The sequence below is a fragment of the Ictidomys tridecemlineatus genome, chromosome 1, assembly GCF_052094955.1.
Source record: "Ictidomys tridecemlineatus isolate mIctTri1 chromosome 1, mIctTri1.hap1, whole genome shotgun sequence".
NCBI lineage: Eukaryota > Metazoa > Chordata > Mammalia > Rodentia > Sciuridae > Ictidomys > Ictidomys tridecemlineatus.
In genome coordinates, this window is record NC_135477.1 from 9,295,406 (window position 1) to 9,311,819 (window position 16,414).

A 16,414-nucleotide genomic window follows, 5' to 3' on the forward strand; every position below is an offset into this window, starting at 1 on the left:
TCTGCCATCCACCGGCATGTCTAGCTGCACTCTTTGAAGAAACCACATTTTGTTCAGTGAGTAGTTCTGATGCTTACAGATAGTGTTCCATCTTGGGTCTAAATGCACTCCATCGAATTCACTGTGGCACTCGGCTGAAGAAATAGGAAGCTGCTTGAATGTTGGAGGAAGTGCCCTCATACTGATGTACTCCTGGTTTAGCTCCGCCACCCAGCTGCCCCCGGTGGCCTCTGGGCACTTCGACTGTGGCTAGTTCAAGTTCAAATGTGCAGTTCAAGTTAAAAATGCACACTGGATCTTAAAGACTTAGCACAAAGAAGTAAAATACTTGATTACCATGAAACTCAGGTGCTCTGTACAGCTTTGGATTGTAGGGCATTAAGAAGGAAGGGCTCAAAGGATATCCCAATGGACAGATGAAGTCCCCAAGCCAGTGAGTGCCCTGTCCAACCTCCCAGCCACCCATCTCTCTCCAGCCCAGTACTCCTCATTGCAGTTGGAGAACAGGCCACCGAGAAGCAACCCACAATGCTTAAGGAGCTACAGTGGACCCCACGACGCCATGTGTAAGCACACCTCCTCTCCCCGATGGGCTGGAGATCTGTCTTAAACAAGTTCCCCAGGTTTTTATTAGGCAGCTGGTTTGGACAGTACTTCTCATGTATTCTTCCTCAGTGTGTCTCCCGTGCGCTGCTCCTGTCTTGCATGGGCACCTCCAGCCGCTCTGTTGACAGCTGACTACCTGCACTTTGCCCGAAGCCTCCACCTCACAGCCTGGGCAAGTTTTCCGATGCCATTTCCAGTTCCTCCACTGGTACTTTTACTCCATCCACTCCAAATGGTGCTAGGAGAACTGTCAACAGTCCGTGTTGTTCACAACTGAGAGGGGCCTTGGCTGAGCTTGGGATTCCCAAGCACAGGTCTTAAGCCTGAGCATGGGTACGCCCATCTGGTCAAACCAAGGGACCTGAGGGAGCTCTCCAGGACCTGGGATGGAGTGTGCCCTGTCTCAAGTGGTGTTTCCACGTTGGTCTTGATGACTGTCTCTGTTGTTTTTGCTCAGGGCTCAACTCTGTGTGGAAGAGTTTGTTTTAAATTCTGTTACTGCAAAATTGTGCTGCGCTCCCAGAGGCCCGGGATCTCCAAGGGGCTGCGTGCTTTCTGCAGGACTTTCTATCCTGTACTCATTTTACCCAGGACATTTGCTGCCTGTTGTTCTCCCTGCCCCTGGAGGACAGAGAGGAGACTCTGGTTCCTTGATACTCCCCACAGCTCATTCCTCTGTCTCAGGTGTCATTTGTCAAGACGTGGGCTCCGTGGTGTGGCTCCATGACACCCTCTGCAGACGGGGACAAACTGTCCTCCATGTGCCCTTGGTAGTCAGTGAAGAAGCTGTAACTACCTTCTTCCTCCTCCCTACACGTTACACTCTCAGGGGCAAACAGAGACGGAAGGCCACCTCACGTGTCCCTTCCCTACCCGGAAGCCTGAGCACTCAAGGAGTTTGAGCTCTGTGCATTGCATTTACTTATTTCCTCGTTGATTCATTCATTTGCCCAGTGTGTAAGGGACACCAGGTCTTCCTATGGTCACCCCAAGGACTCACCTTTTGCCCCAAAGAGTCCCTAATTGAGTGAAATGCTCCCTCTACCTTTTAAAACCTGTGTCTCCTTCACTAAGGAGAAATCTCATGTCCTCTTGTATCACCAGTTGAAATAAAAACAATTATTGTGACTAAACGTAAACCAAAGCAATGATAATTTTAGATTGTGCTCCCACCTTCTTACTCATAGTCCTTTGCCCCCCAACCCCTAGCCAGAGACACCCCCAGATGTGGAAAACTGCAGAGTGTGACCACTTGAATTTGTTTCCTCTGCTCTAAGGCATCAGGAACAAACTAGGAACTGACATGCCAGGGTGACCCAGCATGTAGCCAATACACATGGCTGGCACTGGTTAGGGGTTGGATGAGGGCCACTTCATCCCCTGGCTTCTCTTTCCCTCCTCGGAGAGGTATTGGTTAGTATAAAACTCTCAGAATGCCGGGACACCATGCGAGAAGTCTGACACGCTGCTTTGTGGGGCCTGACCATGCTCCAGGTGGGTCCCCAGTGCGGGGGAGGAAGAGCCCGTCCAGCCAGGGCTCCAGGATCCAACAAGGCTCTTCAGCAGCTGTGTGCAGTCAGACCTCGTGGTGACAGAAGGCCCCTCCTCATCTGTCTCATTTTCCCTTTACTGCCTAGAGCCCTGCGCAAAACCTCACCCAGGACCCGGGGGCAAGAAGAGGCTGCCTGTCCTAGTGACGTGGTGGCTAGATTACTCAGTCTAAGTTTAATAATCCTTGAGACAGATACTATTGTGCTCATTTTACCACGTCAGAAACTGAGGGTTGAAAGTGGAGCAATCTTCCCCGCCCCCTGGCTCTGGTCATCAGCCAAGCCAGGATTTGAACCCATGTCAGCTTTCTGGATACTTGACCAACAAGCCAAGTAATGCTGCAAAAAATGTTGTGAAGAGAATGTTTAATCTGCAAAGAAAGCAAGAGCTTCAGCCGCACGGAAACAAAATTTATCGCTAGCCGATTGATATATTAGTTACAAATCAGATTACATTTTCCATAAAGCATTTCCTAAAAGGGCTCTGTGTGGCAGTGATGTTAGCAAAGCATGAATTATTTTGGTTCTTGAGAGTTACTAAACTACTTGTTGAAAATAATTACTTATTCAGACTTTCTTCTGCTTCAGAATGGCAGTTTCCTGGAAGAACTCAGGGTGAGCATTTACTATCATTTGCTAATTCAGTGGGCCACAAAAGCAATCTATTTGGCTTGCCAATATGCTAGCTTTGCCCTGGGCCCATTTATCAAAACTTGTCATGGTTTGAGCTCCCTCCATCAGAATTAATCTCAGCCCCTTCGAGCTTTAGCTCACGCTCTGCTTCTGAGCGCTTGTCCAGGACATGACTGGCACAGAGAAGTGCTCAGGAATACTTGTTGGCTAACTGAAGCCATGTCTTCATTTGTAGGATTAATCAAAAGTGTTGAATGGGACAGAGTTGCAAATGGACAGCTGTGCGTGTCCAGTGCTCGCCGTTGGCAGCCCCTGGCTGGACAGTGTGAGCGCTGCACCGTCAGGTCCAGTGCCCCGCTCAGTCTTGTTCTCCCTCTTTACCTCCACACTTCCCTCTTGGTTAAGCTCATGGTCAGAATTGTCACCACTTTTTTTAATCATCACCTTGTCTTGTCTGTCTCAATGTCTTCTGCCCTCCTCCTCCTCGGGTCACTCCAGAGATGCTGAGCCTCTCCCCAGTGAAGAGCCCCTACTTTCCCTTCTGTCCACTCTCTCCCACTACTGGATCACGTCCACGCGCAGGACGTGGGGAACTTTGTCTCAGGTCAGGGCTCTCTAATCTCTCTCTCTTCCGATTCAGAAATGCATTTCCAATTCTTCTTTAATACTTATTTCTTTTAGTTATAGTTGGACACAATACCTCTGTTTATTTATCTATTTATTTTTATGTGGTGCTGAGGATCGAACTCCAGGCCTTGCACACTCTAGGCAAGCACTCTACCAATAAGCCACATCCCCAGCCCTTTCCAACTTCTTACTGAATACTTTTTTCCCCGATTGCAAAGTCCCACAGAAGAAATAATTCATGCGTGTGGATGTGTATGAGTGTGTGTGTGTGTGTGTGTGTGTGTGTGAATGTGTGTAGTATGGTTGTGAACATGTGAATTGTGTGATGTGTGGATGTGAGTGTGTATAGTGTGTATTTATGGATGTGTGCACAGGGTGAGTGTGTGTACATGAGTCTCTCTGTGCATGAATGTGAAGAGCACCTGTTTTAATCTGCAAATTCATAATGAAAACCCAGCCCACACAGCTTGGGAGAGAGAAACCATGTTAAAATGAGAACAGGATGTGCTCTATCAGTAAAACCCAAAGGGTCTGTAAGAGACCTTGGTTCCCTCCCTGTGGTCTGCAGGATCGAGTCTGACCTCGGGGGTCAAAGCCTGGCCCCTGTCCGGCCTACCCTCTGCAGCCACACCTCCGCTCTGGAGAGGAAATGGCTCTCAGGATCCTACACTGTGGCCCGTGTCACATGCAAACACTTTGCCCTCCTTTTCCACCAGGCATGTGCCCTCTCCTCGTTCAGCTCAGAATCACCCCTGCTGGGACCGGCTCCTGGTTTCTGGTCAGGGGGCGTGTAGGCTGTGCTGTTAAATCTGAATTTCAGGTAAGCAACCAGTATGTTTTTAGGATATAATGTATTCATGGTCTCTCTGACATTCAGTTAGCTGGGTGTCGCGTGTCTCTACCGGCTCTCTCTGGCCCCCTCCCTCTGGCGGCTCACCCCTCTCACTCTGCAGGAGTTACTGTTGCAAAGCTGCCTGTCTTCTCTCCCAGAGCACGGGTCCCTGAGGGAAGAACTCTGTCCCCTCCTTCACCGTTTCTCAATCCTGTGTCATCTACCAGGCACTGTGCTGGGGGAGGGACACCAGGCGAAGAGGACCAGACCCCGGCAAGGGCAGGCTTGGTCAACCCTGGCCCTGGCCAGAGGCAGTTCACGGCCCCTTGCACACAGAGCCAGGAGACCCACGTGCCCGTGCATGTGCACGGTCTGTCCCTGATACCACGGCAGCATGTGTGGTCTCTCGGCCCACGGAGCCCAACGCATTTGCTATCTGGCGACCCCTGGTCCCGGGGTCTTATGGTCTAGAGAAGGAAGACAGACACAGACAGACAAAAGCACACCATCTCTCATCTCTGAAGCCTCACGGGGTTTCAGTGTGTGGTCTGGCAGCCGCCTGCGTGGGGGCCTCCTGGGGCCTCCGCCAGGTGAAGCTGGTTTCTGGGCTGGGAGAGTCTGCCCTTTTAACTGCACTTGTAGGTGCTCTTCACACTGCAGTCTGAGCACACCCACCACCCTGTCCCCTGGTGAGTACTAGGCTGAAGGAGGGGAGGGCAGAGCTCTGTTCTTCAACTCAATTCTGTCCCCGCCCCAGCCACTGGCATGGTTTGTGATGTCAGTGGGTCATGATCTCAGCCTGCAACCCTGTAAGGGGACCTCACACAACTGACCACCAGTCCAGGCACAGAGTGTCTAACTGGTCCTACAGGAGAAGGCCGGTGGCCGCCGCATCCTGGAGCTGCATACAGTCACCCTTCAGCCTGGACGCTGTCTCCCACCTCAGCGACCTTTGCCCTGAGCTGTCCTGGACTGCGTCACTCACAGCCACATAATCAAAATAGGCTCACTGGTTCCTTTATGTCCCCAAGCTCTCCTCCTGTTGCAACATGATGGGCCGACATAACATAAATAAGAGCGACTTCAGCCCGTCCGCCCGTATTTAGAGGGCACACACTTCCTAGTGAAAATCAGGCGCGTGACTGTGTGTTGAGACAGATGTTCACACTCGCAACTCTTGTTAGAGCACTTAAGAAAATAAATTCAAGATAAGAGAGGGAGGGCCTGGCTGGGGTCTGCATGCTTCCTGCTCCTCTGGGTGCAAAGGGAATAAAATAGTTGAATAAAATTCCTGCACTTCCACCTAAACTTTCTTGGGAGTGCCACTGTAAATCGGGCAAGTGGGATTTAAAAATTTTTGGATTATCTGTATAATAATTGATCCCCTAATTCACATACAAAGACCCAGGTTTAGCATTCTGTTGTACCAGCAACAGCAGAAGTATTTGAGTTCTACCTCACAGGGGCGGCAACGAACTTGACCCTTTGGTACTTGATTATCCCTTTTGAGTGTGGGTGCAGCCACCGTCCTAAGGTAACTGAAGTGTCGGGATTCGCTGGGTGAGTCAAGTCCTCCCCCGTAGAGATCAGCTCCCCTAAGCCGTTCTTCTCATTGGACATACGGAGTTGTGGGTCCTGGGCACATTTCCGTGGGTGATTGTTCAGATGTCCTTTAAATGAGATGGTATTGCCTGGGAGGGTCAGCTGTAGTGTATTTAAATGAGAACTTCTCTGACAAGCTTTGGGGGAAAAAAGCAAATCCCTAAACACCACTGTGCTTGATGATCTTTGAATCTTTAAAAAAGTCCCCCAACCCAGGTGATTCTGTGCTTCATAACTTCTTTGACTCATACATCCCCGTTTGTTAAATTGATGACATTCCAGGCAGTTAGTTGATGCCACACTTTTCCCGTGAGTGGTCTTACGGCAGGTTAGAACCTAGTTCAAGTGTGCAACATTTTTTTTTTTTTAATACATTTGTAAGGACTTTGTGTTTCTATTTGGGGGCTTCTTTCATTTACAGAAACACCCCAGGGAGGGAAATCTGAATTAAAAATTGTCTTCTGACTTTTTTTTCTTAGAAAGCAGTCCTAGGTTTTGCTACTGATTACACACCAGCATGGGGCTTATTAGCAGGTTTAAGCCCTAGTTGAGTAAATGTCGAAGGAGGCCACAGACATTCCATGTGCAAGTCTGATGTGACTGAGAAGAAATGGATCCTTCCTTATGAAATCAGGCCCAGAAGGAACCGGGTGTTGTTACACATCCAGGACACAAAATAAATACAAAAAGCAGGCCCCCTTTCCAGTCAGCCGTTCTGTATTAATAAACTTCCATCCATCACTGATGGCTGGGGATGCTGTCCAGGGCTCAAAGCCGACCCGCCTGGGGAGCCAGGTCACTTTGCTGGAGTTGCAATTTAGCTAATTTCACTGCGACGGTAGCTCTGTATAATTAAAGACTCAGTAGGGTGTGTTTTTAACGCTATTAAGTCATTAAGGGTTTTTAGGGGACCAGAAAGTGCCCTCACTGCAGTAAAAAGGGTAGCAAGTCCTTGTTTTTAACACAAAGAGACCCAGGAACCGCTTTTTAAAGAGTTAAAGTACCTAGCAGGGAAATGCAGTTCTCTGACATCAATTATGGAAATCAGTGCAGAATGCCCGCCACAGAGGACCACGCTCCGCCCGCCTGTCCTGGATGCAGGCGAAGGCTGTGGCTGAGTCATCCAAACTGTTCTTTCTAATCAAAGCAGTAAGTTCTCTGGGTCAGAACTACCCTTTAAAAGATGTTCTCAGGAAAAAAAAAAGAATCATTCTTGGTGCTGAAGTCTTGTTTCTGAGTCCAATTTACCTAATTCCTGAGAAGAATAAAGATTCAGTAAAGGATTTACCTGCCCAACTGGTTTAAAATAACATGCAGATATTGCTCCACAAATCTTTCAACAGCTCCGTCCTGTGAGTAAAATATGAGGCAAATGGAGGAAGGCAGAGGCTGAAAGAGAATCTATGAGCAACCGGGTTGCTGAAGAACAACAGAAAAATGTCTGAAGACACCAGGCCGCAGCGATGTCTGCAAAAAGAGAAAGAAAGGCTTTGAGAGCCCCCGGAACACCGGGGCAGACTGGCTCTCCAGAGGTGAGGCCGACTCCAAGGTCCATTCGGGTTCCACACACCCTGTGATGCGGACTGTCTGACCCCGCGGAGCTGGCCCAACACCAGCCTGCGAATGTCCCCAGCACCTCGGGTGGGCCTGGCTCTCCTCTCTGGGGACACTGGGGGAGGTGTGGGTGAAGATCTTCCACGTGCTCCAAGGTCGTTTGTTTAAGTTTGGTGTTTACTAGTTAAGTGCTACAGCAGTTCACAGTCAGGTCCAGAGACAAGGCTCATAAATCAAGACAATGGCCTTGGACCCCCTCCCCCCGCCCCCGCCCACGTCCTGCAACCAGGACGGAGCAGGGCAGTGAAAGGAGGTGTGGAGCCCCCTCGGGAGCCTGTTCAAGGGACCCCAAAGCCACCACCAACGCGTTCCTGTGGGATGTTAATGGGAGGTGACAGGGGACGTGGTGGCAGAAGAAGACATGGGGGTCACATTAGGCCCAATGCTGGGGACCCAGATGACAGGTGAGCCCAGAGCTGGGATGTTTCAGACAGGTTGAGACAGACCAGGAACAGGGGAAAAAGAAAAAGATCCCAAAGAGTCCCCAAACCACCATCAAAGGCTTCACCAGAGGGCTCCATGGTGTTTGAGGTCAAGGGTGTATGACTTGGTCTAAGGCTGACTTATGGTCACGGCTGCAGAGACCACTGGAAGGGCCCAGAAAGCCAGGTGAGTTCAGCATTGGCGTGTTTCGTCCGGGGAGGGCTGTGCACCACGTCCGCATGCTGCTGGCCAGGGAGCTCTATGTAGCCGTCCAGGCACGCATCAGAACGAGATTCCAGCTGCCCCCCAGACTGGCTCCAGCAAAATAGGAAAATTTTGTCCCACGGGTGCTTGACCCTGAGGCTAACCACACCTCACAGACATGCCCGCTGGGGGCTGTCATGAAGAGGAGGGACCTGGTCCAGTCGAGACCTTGATTTCTGACTTGATCCAATTAGCGTGCCTGGTGGGTGGAGGTCCCTGGGGCCAGTGGATTCTGATGACCAGAGGCAATGGAAAGTTCCCGTTCTGAGCTGGAAGTAAACCAGATGTCGCGTCTGCGGGGCTGTCAGTGTTGAGCCTGGTTCACATGAGGATGGCTCCCCACAGAGGTGGGGGCTAATCAAAGCCAACTGGGCATCTGGTCCTGAGAAGAGCTGCCTCGCGGCCACCCTGCCAGGACGACGCAGCCCGCAGACAAGTTCACAGGTAGCTCAAGGATTCATTCACCTTTTATTGGGGACCTACTATGTGTCGGGCACCGGGCCAGACGCTGGGGGTCCACAGGAGACAGGATCCTCCTTCACAAGCCTGTAAGGCCACGTGCACGGTGGCTTGATGCCACCTCAACCAGACCCAAGTCACACATTTTGTGCCACAGTCATACTGACCTCAGGGCCTTCGCACTTGTTGCTTCTTTGCTTGGAATGACCTGGCTCTTCCCACCACTGTACGTGTCCCACCCTTCAGTACACCAATCCTGTTCTTTCTCATCCTGTGTAGAGGGGCCTCCCTACCCAGGGCCAGGAGGCCATAGTAATACGGTAGGTGTTAGATCTTAACCATATTTCCTCAATATTCTTCTTTATAGCCCTCATCACAACCTGTCACTATTTTGCATTCGTCTGCCCAGTAGAACACGTTGGTCAAGAGGAGTGGGCTCTGAGGGCAGGCTGCCTGGGTTCAGATCTTGATGGCTCCCGGGTTCTGGGTCTCAGTTAAGCTCAGTGCCTCAGTTTCGCAATTTGTAAAGTGGAATTGATGATGATTTCCCTTTCATGCCGGTGTGCTTAGGTTTCTTTTAGTTTGGATCATCTGTTCAACAAAACATCAACATATCATGAAAAGACTGGATATGTAGGTTCATAGGAACGATCTCAAAAACTTGTATTCTTGCTGGCTGTGGTGGCGGTGCACGCCTGTCACCCCAGAGACTTGGGTTGGGGCAGGAGGGGTTTGAGTTCAAAGCCAGGCTCAGCAACTTAGTGAGGCCCTGAGCAACTTAGGTGGGCCCTGTCTCAAAATAAGAAATTTAAAAAAAAAGGGCTGGGGATGTGGCTCAGTGGTTAAATACCTCTGGGTTCAATCCCTAGTACCAAAAAAAAAAAAAAAAAAAAAAAAAAAAGAAAAGGAAAAAAAAGAGAGAGAAAACTTGTATTCTTAAACTATGATTACTAAAATAACTATATTCCTTTATTAAATGGAATAATTTACAACTCTAAAATATATTCTTCTTGCTTTGAAAATATCTAAATACAGTTCAAGAATTGGGTAAAAACAATTGCCTTATACTCTCACTAAGTGGAGACTAAGGTTTACATGGTACCTGGAAATCTACATGCAAAACACCTGAATTCAGATGATTTGATTTAATACCTGGAAAATGGCCCTTCGTAGGGTTTAATAATTTGGTAGTTCAAGATCATGAGAAGAGACTGGATAGTTGAGGCTTCTAAAACACGGCAGGTGTGGACAACACTAATGACTCATCTTATCTCACCCAGTGCTACTAGGTAACCGAAGACACAGTCAGTGATTTCTAAAAAGTGAAGCGTTATAACAGATCCGCTAAAAGTCGTTGGCAGCCGGCGATGGACTTGTAAGGGAAGGCATTTGATGATCTCACTCATCTGTGGAATCCAAAGATGCGAATCTCAGGGAAGCAGAGAGGAGCAGTTACAGAGGCTGGGGAGGGCAGAGGGAGACGCTGGCCCAGGGGACCAAGTTAGAGAGGGCGCAGAGTTCCGGGGTCTAGTGGGTGCCTCTGGTTAACAATATTGTATTAAATATCTCAACAGTCCGAGAAGAGAGGATGTTTTGAATGTTCTCTCCACAAAGAAATGATGAATGTCTGAGGACACGGATCTTCTAAATACCCCGATTTGATTATTTTACTACAAACATGTGCATCCAAACATTGAACTATACACCATCCCTATGTATTAAGATTATGTGTCACTTAAAAACAAAATCTTGAAAAGGAAGACATATGTTTAGAGTATTTTTGAAAGGCAGATCCTGTGGCGAGGAGAGCTCCTTTAGTCGGGAGCTGAGCCCTCACTGATGTGGTTGGCGTGCGATGGGGTGGTGGCTGTGGCCTGACACAGTTCCAGTACGTTCACGGGCAATCGGAACTTTCTTTAATGTGTGCATTTTAAACAACCCAAGTTGTGACTCTTGCTGTCTCAGATAATGAGAAGATCCCAGCCGTCTCAGCCACTAACTATCTCATGCTAATACGGTGGGCATTTGGCATTCAGTTGAGTTCTTTTGTTAACTGAGTGCTCGTGGGCACCCTGAAGATTCTGAATATTCAGGGCACCCTTACTGGGGCACCCAGTGAGATCCGTGGACTTTTACGTTCTGCTGCATAGAAATCCGTTCTTACTTGTTTTTGAATTTTCTATATTGGATTCAAACAGTATACATTTTTGGTGTATGGCTTCATTCTGATGGTGAAATTCATTTTTGCAATTGAGTGTAACATTATCTTTTTATTGCAGTATAAAAAGATTCAGTCTTCTAAATATGTCAATTATTATATAGGTATTCTGTATGTATTAATATATATAGTTATTTCACTCTTTTGTTAATATCCTCTTTCTTACTAAGAAAGGTATTACAAAACTCAACTATAGAATCTATCAGAATCTACTTTGGGGATCTGAGTGTTTTTCCCATTAGTGTTTATTGTTTCTTTTTTTTTTTTTTGCTTTATATATTTTGGATCTGTTATTAGATGTATATGGATTTAAAATTATATTTTAATTTTGAATTGATACTTTTATCATGAAATACCTCCCTTCAATAATATTTTTAAAGTCCACCTTGCCTAATATTAGTATTCCTAGTGTCTTTGATCTTTGCATGCCATTTTTAGCATATTTTTCCCAGAATTTACTATGTATTTCTCTGTATCATTATATTCAAGATCCCTTTCATGTTTGTGTGTTTGTGAGAAGTGTCTTTTAATGAAAATATCTGGACCATTTACATTTAATGTAATTACCAATATGTTTGGATTTCTCTCTATACCTTTATCTTTCTATCATTTGTTTTGTATTTTCCGATTTTTAAGTTTAAAAATTTTAAAGAAAAATCATACATTGTTTCCTTCTCAGTTATCATTGCTTATATATTCTTCATTCTACTTTTGGTGACTAATGTACATGCATACTACAACATGCCTCTTTGACTTAACAGGATTAACACTTTTCCTCCTTTAGACAATGCTAAGATACTTGAACATTTTTTACTCTGTCATCCCCTTCCTTCCTTTTTACCATTGTCATACATTCTGACTCTCTCTATATATGTGTTAATTCCCAAGAGATGCCACAGTTATTTAGGTTTACCCACACAGTGACCAGTTTCATTTCTTCCTGTATTACTTCATTTCCATCTGGGATCATGGTCTTCTGCCTGGAAGCAAAACATAACAAACACAATTCCATTTAGCATTTCCTTTAACGCAGGTCTATGGGTGACTAATGCTCTTAAGTTTTGTTATTTTAGAAATGTCTTTGTTTTACCTACAGTTTTGTTTTCAGTTTTTATATCTTTTTTTTATTGTGGTATAAGTTACATACAATAAAGAGCGCAAATCTTAAGTTTATAGCTTGATTTCTTTTATAAATGTACACACCTGTTTAATCACCACCCAGATTAAGGTATAGATCATTTACAGCATTCCAGCAGATTTTTTTCCATGTGTTTCTACTTTTTTTAAAAAAATGCTTTAATTGCTGCATTAGAGTTATACATAAGAGCTTGGTTCATTTTTTCCATAATCATACATGCATGGAGGGGAAAGAGGAGGAACTAGGGATTGAAATGAAGCAAACTAAATTCCAGCAGACTTCCTTAGAGGTAACCAGGCAGCCTGACCCCTGGATTGGTAGGTTAGGTTAGTGTCACCTATGTAAAAGTTTTTAATATAAAGGAACCATAGGGTAGGTACTCGTTCACCTCTCCTTGCTTCTCTAACATTGTGTCTGAGCTTCACCTGTGGTGTCTAGCAGCAGTGTGGTGTTTTATTGCTTTACAGCATTTCACGGCACGACATTCCAAATGTATCTGTCCTGGTGCTGAGGGTCATTTGTGTTGTTCGCAGCTTTTGACTGTTGGAAGCAGTACTTCTGTTAATATTCTTGTTTATGTCTTCAGAGTACATAGGGCCATTCTTTTTGTGTATATGCCTGGAAATAAAACTCCTGGGTCATTTGCTGTCTGTATCTGCAGATTTAGTGGCTGCTGGGGAAGAGTTTCCTTTATGGTGAAGCCTTCCACACTCACCAGCCGCGCCCACACCTGCATCAGTGCTTGGATCTCTTGGCCTCACTGTTGCCCTTCTGGTGTGTGTATGTGGCATTCTGTTATGGTTTTAGTTTTGTGTTTCCCTGACCCTCATTGGTGTCAAAACCTCTGCATATGCTTACTCGCCTTTGGTGAGTGCCTGTTGTGTGTTTCATCCACTTAAAAATTTGGGTTACAAGTCTGTTTCTTGTTGCTTTGTGATAATTCTTTACGTATTTGCGAATGTAAGTCCTCTGTGATGTGCACGTTGGCAAGTAGCTGCCACTCTGTTGCCTTGTTAACTAATGTTTTGTTTTGATGAAGGGAAACTATTGAGCTAATGAAATCCAATTTATCAATCTTTCCTTTACAGTAGTGCTTTTTATATCCTAGTTAAGATCCTTTCATCCAGCAGCTTTGCTTTTATATCTTTTACATTAGATAAAGGCCCATCTGGAATTAAATTTTATCTAGGGTGTGAAGTCCATTGTTTCCCCACATGAATGTCCAGTTAGCAGTTTATGGAAAATAGCATCCTTTCCCACTGTACTGCAGTAGCACCTAGATCAAGCCACCATGTGAGTATCTGGGACGATGCCTATTCTGTCCCTTGGCCTCTTGGTCTATCCTGGAACCAGAGCATTCTGTCTTAAGTGCAGGAGTACTAAAACAATACTTTAAAAATAGACTCATATTTTTATATGTATGTATGCATTTATATATTAGGTATTTTGTTATATTTTTAAAATATATGACATACATGTATATATATACATGTATGTGTGTGTGTGTATATATATATATATATATATATATATATATATATTTTTTTTTTTTTTTTTTTTTTTTTGCCACAGAGGAAATCATAGTTTGGCAATTTCTTTGAACGGACCAAAGCATCCATTCCATTCCTCCTGGATTTCCTTATTTCTCCTAGGGAGTCTTCTGTGTGTCTTATTGGATTTTTTTTTCCTTTTACCCCCTTGAAGGATCATGTGTCCCCCCCACCCCCCGCCCCCAGTTTGCTTCCGTGCTTTAAGATTTTCTGCTTGGATTTGAACTTGGTTTTGGTTTTCTTTCTGTCATGTGCCCAGATGTGGTTTTTCTTTGCATCTATCCTTGGGTTCTTGGCATTTCTGAAATCTGTGGCTTTTTTTTTTTTTTTATTCAGTTTGGCAGAATGCTTAGCCAGTTTATCTCTTCTAATATTGCTCTGGACCGACTCCCTTCTTCCTCCCATTGCAGAGCCACATCACCTACATTTAGATGCCTCCCTCGTGTCCAGCACGCCTTTCCCCTGGTTTCTGTGCTCTCCGACTCCTCTCTGCGCTCTTCAGTCTTGCCTATCACCCAGTGCATCTCCTCGTCCTCTAGTTCTCTCTTCAGCTCTGTCTACTCTTCTCTAAAGCCAACTAGTAAGTTCTTAGTTTTAAGTATTTAAATTTTTCTTTTGTTAGAATTTCCATTCATTTATGTTCTGGAATGTCCACTTTTCAAAATATATATGACAGTTCTTTTTTTTTCTTGAGTCTGTTATTTGAAAGTCTGTGTCGGATGATTCTAACATCCGGGTTAGCTAGAGTTCTGCTTTCAGTGTAAGTTTTTGTCTTGGTTCTGTTTCTTGGTAGCATTGGGTTTATGGTGTGATGAGGTCATATTTAGTCATGCTGGGCGTTTCTGTATGAGCTCGCAGGATCTTTGTGTGACGTTATCTCCCCCAGGGAGAATCCTTCCTATCACTGGGTAAGCAGTGGAAGAGCGGACTCTATCAGCCTAGTCACCCTAGGACACCCAATTCTCCCCTGGTGTCCTCTCATTCCCAGGATGCCATCCCGAGGGTCTGCAATTAGTGCACAAAGTGTTTCCTACTTTTTCTGTTCTGCTCTGAAGCCCCTCTCCTTTTGGCTTCTTAGATTATTGTTCTATGCAACTTCACCAGAAAGTGCCTCTAAGAAAAATCAGGGCACCTTGCTTCCCTCTGAGATCTTGCCTGTCCCCCACCCCCTCGACAACCCTGAACTCCAAGTCCCAGCCTGTGAGATTGCCTAAACCCTGTGGGCTTGTCCACCTCTTGGCCATCTCTTTGCTCTTTCTTCTCAGCTTCTAGCTCCATGCCCCAAACTGGTAAATGTTGCCAGGGGAAAAGAGATGCAGAAATGAGAGCTCACCTCAGTGAACTGCCCTTTCCCTGGGTGTTTCTTCTCGGGTCTGGCTGCCTTGGCGTTCCTCTGATACCTTTAAACAGATAGCTTCATATTTTATCTATCTTTTCTAGTGAATACTTCTGCAGATATCTACTATGACCTATTCCATCAGAACTGGAAGTTTTTTTTTTTTTGCCATCTTTAACTTTTAATAAAACACATGCTGCATTCACCAACCAACCCAAAATAAGAGAAGGAAATGCACATTTAATAAAAGTGAATAACATATGACTACCTGTATTTCTTTTCTCTATCTTTTCTCTAATGACTTCATGCAAAACCACCTCCATGCAGGTTTTGTTCTTGTTATTTTTTATGTTAAGATTAAAAAAAAAGAAGATTAAATGCTACTTGGCGACTTATGTGGACGAAAGACCCTCAGCGTCTGGGAATGCTGACATTACTGCGATGAGGTCACTGGTTGCAGGGAGGGATAGCACTGCGGCTGAAGAATTCACCCCTATCTCAGTTCTGCCACAAGCAAGCCTGCTGCGGTGGAAATCCTGCTGTAATTTATAGGCCAAGGCAAGCTCTGCACTTTCTGCAATGTGAATATCTCAGTGGCTCAGGAGGTCCCCAGCTGTCAATCACTTCTGTAGTCATCAGATAGAGAAGCTCCATTTTAAGCAGACAGCATTTTAAAAGCCATCAAATGAGTGTAAGAAGGGTAGGAGCTCTGTCTGTCTTGTTCAGAGTGTACTTCACCTTGAGAAAATGGCACTTCCGTTTTATCCAAGGAAGAAAGCGACCATTTTCCTACTTTGGATAAACAGTGCATACTAACCACGTGTGTTCAGGGGCTCTGATGTCTGCACCAGGGATCTAAAGCACCATCCATGGTAACTCAGCAGCTTAACGCTGATGGGATCAGTCAAGACGCAGCTCACTGGTTGAAGCAGTTGGAGATGACTGTGTGGGGGGTGGGGTGGGGGTTAAGTGCTACAGGAAGTTTGCCAAGAGGAGGACTGAGATGTGGAGGCATCCGGAGGACTTCCCAGGGGAAGGGGGCTCCTCCAGACACCCAGCAACTCCTGGGCTTCCCGGGATGAACTGGTGCCTGTGGCTGCCCCGTGCTTTCCGCTGGCTCTTCTTCCTGCTTTGCTGCTGTGGTCTGAGCAACATGGGACGGCTAGTGCCTCTTCAGCGTTCTGAGGTTTACTCCTGGGTAAGTTAATTTTCAGTACAAACGTCTTCCCAGATTTTCGGTCCCCTTGGACCATGTGTCTGCTCTCGAGGACGAGCACTTACCTGCCCACGTGTCCCGTGCTCCACCTCAGGTTCTCCCTGGGGGGTCACGGCTGTCCGAGGATGAAAGGGAAGGCGGGGCAAGCAGAGAGCAGAGGCACCACAGCTGAGCGCTTTGAAGGGGTTTCAACGACTTAGTGGCACTGAGAGAAAATTCTTTTTAATCATTTCCTCCCTTTTTCTTGTTGGCTCCATGAATTTTTCCAGAAGGCCATGGCCAGAACTTTATGGAAACCAAATGATATGTTACATGAGAGAAACGAGAGATAATTGACTCAGAATAT

General features: G+C 46.1%; 1 protein-coding gene across 7 annotated transcripts in view; it reads left to right on the forward strand.

Annotated features, from left to right (window-relative positions):
- Positions 1 to 16,414, forward strand: part of LOC144374982 (uncharacterized) — a 262,307-nt gene that overhangs the window by 117,278 nt on the left and 128,615 nt on the right. For 4 of the 7 annotated variants that reach the window (XR_013434224.1, XR_013434273.1, XR_013434250.1 and 1 more), the window contains 2 exons: positions 4,133 to 4,236; positions 7,194 to 7,382. The exons of 1 other annotated variant lie outside the window; for it this stretch is intronic. The gene's annotated coding sequence lies outside the window, so the exon portion shown is untranslated. Of the gene's footprint in view, positions 1 to 4,132; positions 4,237 to 7,193; positions 7,383 to 9,890; positions 12,110 to 16,414 lie in introns of those variants that run through there. 2 more of the 7 variants (XR_013434232.1, XR_013434266.1) reach the window with 2 other exon arrangements.